The sequence below is a fragment of the Montipora capricornis genome, chromosome 11 (assembly GCF_036669925.1).
Source record: "Montipora capricornis isolate CH-2021 chromosome 11, ASM3666992v2, whole genome shotgun sequence".
Taxonomy (NCBI): domain Eukaryota; kingdom Metazoa; phylum Cnidaria; class Anthozoa; order Scleractinia; family Acroporidae; genus Montipora; species Montipora capricornis.
The window spans coordinates 37,365,313-37,370,312 of NC_090893.1; the positions used below are offsets into that span (position 1 = coordinate 37,365,313).

Consider the following 5,000-nt stretch of genomic DNA (forward strand, 5'->3'; position numbering starts at 1 on the left):
GCACATAACGATAAGTATAATAAATCAGTTTCTTAATTTTCGTAATTTTTGTAAAAGTGCAAGCTGCACTTAAAGTATGTGCTCTGTTATGTTGTAGATGGTTCATTGGCATAATAAAAAAGAAAGTAGAGAAAAATTTTGTGTTTCACTGATTTATGTTTGTGAAGAAAGAGGGGAACAAGGGGTCAGACATTCAAATGATGGCACAGTAGCTTCTTCGCTGTAAGTAAGAACTTACAGAGGACAATGTTGAGATGGGAAAAATAGACAAGGAGACTAAAACAGAAGCACATGTTACCATGAAGAAAGAGATGGTTTTCACGTGACGTCACAGCGGCCATTTTGGTGTACTAGAACAATAGACATCCTCTCCCTTGAGGACTGAACTCTATTTTTATGTAAATTCCGCGCAAATATTTTCTATTGTTTTGTACACGAAAATGGCCGTAAACTCACGTGAGTGAAAACCATCTATTGGTGGGGGAAACGGTGCAACGAAAGGTGTAAGAGGAATGACACTTTTCTAGGCAACTGATAGGGAGCGTTACACTAACAGCCAGTCATTGTCACAAGGACCGTAAATGTATCTAATGGCCGTGTTTGTAGTGTTTATTACATTTAGGTGCTTACGCGTGGCGTGGCGTATACATAAGGTGTCTTTTGGCCACTCTCAAGAATGCCATAATATTCTTTGTTTGTCCTCGAAAATTTTGCATTAGCATCGTTTGTATTTTCTTTTGGGACCCTTGTAAGTCCCAAGAAATCTGTAACAATAGGCACAATAGGCCAATTTTAAAAGTATCATAATACTCTTTGTTTGTATTAGCATTGCTTCAAGTTTCTCTTGGGATTTACAATGGTCCCAAGAGAAAATAAAAGCAATTGTTATGCAAAATTGCGGAGGACAAAGAGTATGGTGTTATTTTTTAATTTCACGCCCTTCCCGATTTCCGAGTTTTGTTTTTTGTTTTTTGTTTTTTTTTTTTGGAGAGGGGATGGGGGGGGGAGACTGTGCTGAGTGACCCATGCAAAGGAACTTACCTTTCTACAAAGCCCACACACCGGTTTGGCATATTGCCTTGAACTGACGGTTTTTTACTAAAAGTTACTTTGTAAACATGTTTTACTCGCTTCAATGTGTTCTGGGCGATGTCCCTTTGTAGACGTCACAATAGGCTTGACCCAGACCCCGCATAGAACCACGGAAAAAGCAATGCCCTTAACCAATTCAAAACATCTTTTTTGCATGTTACTTTACACAGCCTCGTTTCCAGGACCTCTCCCTTGCCTTCTGCGCTCGTTCCCTTGGCTTCTTCCCGCCCCAGCCCCAAAGCCAAGGAGAGGTCGTGGGGACGAGGCTATACTCCACAATTAGGATTCAGTTGCACTGACAAAATAATAAACTTTCATTTTTCTTGGGATCTCAAAAATATGCTAACTTTTCTAAGAGAATGGAGACGCTGGGAACGAGGTTGGGCGCACAACACCATGTAACTCTGGAGGGGAGTTGGTTGGGCTGGTCTTTCATATACCGGTTCCGAGATAATAAAGTTCCATGAAACAAAATAACAAAGCGAACATAACAACATCTAATTAGCAAGGCCTAATCGGAATATTATTTTTTTGTATTTGTTCTCTGCCATTTTTATTCCGGTATATGAAATTCTACCCATGTCTTCTGTCGTGATCACAACTTTTAATATTCGGCTAAAAAGAAAATTAGACTTCCTACTTTTTATTAAACTTCTTGTTCAGCAGCTCTTCTCAATTATTGTTGTAAGAATTTTTTGTTGTTGAATGTGGTCGTTTAAGGCAACGAGGCAAACTAGAAAGGAACTTAAAGGTTGAGGGGGAGGGTTCTCCTCATTGGTTCCACTTTTATTTCAAGGTATATAGGGTCACGAAGAGGGGTTGTGAACTTTCTTTCTGACTCTTCTTTATGGGGATGATTACCGAATCGTTTTGTCGTTAAATTAACAACTTGTTACCATGGTGCCAAAACGCTGGTTACTAGGCAAAATTATAAACACGTTTTGATGATCTTTCCAATGGTACCATAATCAACCAAATCACCATTGACCCTTAATTCATACGATCTTTTATTTAATATATACTCAACAAAATCACTCCATCGCTTCGATTCCATAGAAACTTCCGTATTGCACTCTTTAATACAACAGTTTTGAGAAAAGCGCCTAGTCGCTCCTGTGAGGTCAATCAGACGAAATTGTTGCATGGAGAAACATTCCATTGCAATCATTCAAGCATCGACCGGGATAGCTCAGTGGTTAGAGCATCCCGTTCAATTAAACCCTACCGAGTCTTGAATCCGAATCAATTCCTGACCGACACTGTGTTTTTAATTTTTTCTACGAAGAATTCTTTTTGTTTCGCAGTATAAGCAGTCTCTTATGCAACGTGATCTTGCACACTGTGTTCAAATGAAAAACATACTCTACCAATACAGCAGTTTTAAGAAAAGCGCCTTGTAACGATTGGTTCGGGGCATGCTAATCCATGTTCAAAACCAATTTCACATCTGTGACATTTTACACAGACCGTCACGATGGGAAGATGTGCTGAGGTGTTCAGATATGGCCAGAAACGCAAGTCAGTATAATAGCTCATTTTCGAGTTGCTGCATGCCTCAGCGAGTCCTGGTGCACAACCATTCAAATGGAAATGAGTTGCGTAGATAAAGGCAGATTTCACTAAGTGTAACGGAATGTCCCTTTGCTATTTTTCCCCTACTTCAATTTCACTCGTGTCTCGGAATACAGACACTTAACGCCACAAAGTGTCCCTCAAACGTGGCTCCTCAAGTAAACATAAACAGCTGCATTTACTTTGTGCGGGGTTGGCGGGGGGATACCTTGTCGAAAATAGTTATGTCTAGAAAGACACAAGCTTCCACAAAGAGTTTCAACAGATTTTACATTTGCCTTCAATGATGCGTTGGTTAATGAGAAACTTTTGAAACATTTCATAGCCACTCTTTACTTAAAAACCAAACGTGACAAAACGACATGAACACCTGTTTTAAACTTAAGGCAGAATAAATCACCCCGGCCCACAATCGAGCGAAAATGAGACAAAGATGCAATATATAACAGAAAAAAAATATGTAGCAAATGTGACAGCAGGTTCGGCGAAGCTCCCTTAAGTGGCCTCATACGAGGAACAAGCATTCTTGCCGATATCCCTAGGAAAGTCTGAGACGCTCTGGCTTCCTCCTAAATGGATGTCCTCTGATGTGATCAGAGAGGCCGGCAAAGTAAGATCGATTAGCGAAGTAGTGCTTTGGTGCTACAACGGAACTCAGACCTCCTTCGCTCAACTCACAGTGTTTTTTTACTTGTTTATCATCAAAGCTCGGAATTTCTCGAACTCTTCTTAATTTGCTTAGCTCATATTTGTGTGGCAGATCGCATCGTATTTCTTGTGCGGGCAACTGTTCCTGAAGAAATCTTCAAGCTTAATTTTTTTATGACTCACAAATTCTTTTTATTGAGCAATGCTTCTCATGCAGGAAACCTTTTTTGATATTGTTCAAAATCCTCAACACAAAATATTTTGCGTCGCTCGGCCCATGACTTTGAGCATGCAACTCGAAGTTGGCCTACTAAGACTAAGGTGACAGATAAATTTTCCAGTGAAAACAAAACTTCTTAGCCAATCATGAGCCTGACATTACTATGTGAGTGTGGTTTCCTGCGAAAGTTGATACTTATTTAAATCTTGTATTAAAATTGTCTCTTCTCTAAAAATGCCGCAACATAGATGAAGTATAATGGGAGTGGCACGTCCCTAGACACTGCATAACTCTTGATGCGGGCCATAACATCATTTCATATTCATTTTTCTAAAATTACAACTTACAGGACTCTTTTAGTTGGTTCTTGTCGGAAAACGTTCTGAAAAAATAGGGATGTCTAATATTAATGGTAAGTGAGCAGGGAGTGTAGCCAGCTTGACGTAATATCCAAACAAGCTCATTCTGTATATATGAAAAAGCCAAAAGTAAACAGAGGTTTGCCGGTTACTGGTTGTAGCCAAAAGTAAAAGGATCTTTCTTGCCGAGTGCTGCATGCAGATACCTGAAAGGCCGGACTACAACAAAAATGACGTTCGGAAAAGAGTGTCAGCTTTGGTTCGGCGATATTTTTTGCCAGATGACTGGCCATTGATATTGTGCAAGATTTATTCATTCCCTAATATTAAATCCACGCCCTCTCTTCACAATCTTTGTTTTTTACAGGTTGGAAAGATCAGCCACTGGCCAAATATTCTCAAAAGAGATGAATGCACCTGATAGCCAGCAGCGATAACTTGAATTCCTTCATTTTCCATTCATTTAAGTTGTTCCTTGGGTTTGGGGTTGCATAAAGACACGTTATCATTGGTATTTTCTGTCCGTAAGTGCTATTTTTGCGGGCCGCATGCTAGAAAACTGCTATAAATCAACGTTAATCCTCGGTAAATAAAAAGTATTCTATTAAATTTCTGAAGGAGTTTCTCCACGATTGTTGATTTCCAAATATTTTCAAACAGCAAAAGATCGGACAACAAAAGAAGAGAGCCTATGTGTTGGTCATTTTGGGTGAATACCTTTCTGAAGACAGGCTTGTAGATGGAAGAAGAATCTTCTCCAAAAAGCTTAGCTTCATTTCACATTTGCCTTCAACGAGAAACTTTGAAACATATTACAGCCACTCACTCCTTAATTAAACATTAGCGTTTCCTAATGAACACGCGCACTTGATGGAAACTTGAAATAGTCTAAGCCACCCCACAATCGAGCGAAAATCAGACATAGATGCAATATATAATTGGAAAATGTAACATAGGAAATGTCACAACAAGTTGAGCGAAGCTCGCTTAAGGGGCCACATACGAGGAAAAAGCATTCCTGCCAATGCCCCTAGGAAAGTCTGAGACGCTCTGGCCCCAGCCTAAATGGATATCCTCTGATGTGATCAGAGAGGTAGCACTTTGGTGCT

General features: G+C 39.8%; 1 protein-coding gene across 2 annotated transcripts in view; it reads left to right on the forward strand.

Moving 5' to 3' along the window:
• The window catches only part of LOC138022858 (uncharacterized), a 295,342-nt gene extending 295,206 nt beyond the window's left edge, over nucleotides 1–136 (forward strand). For both annotated transcript variants that reach the window (XM_068869847.1, XM_068869846.1), the window contains exon 16: nucleotides 1–136. This exon is cut by the window's left edge and continues 1,908 nt beyond it. The gene's annotated coding sequence lies outside the window, so the exon portion shown is untranslated.
• Nucleotides 137–5,000: the final 4,864 nt, after the last annotated feature.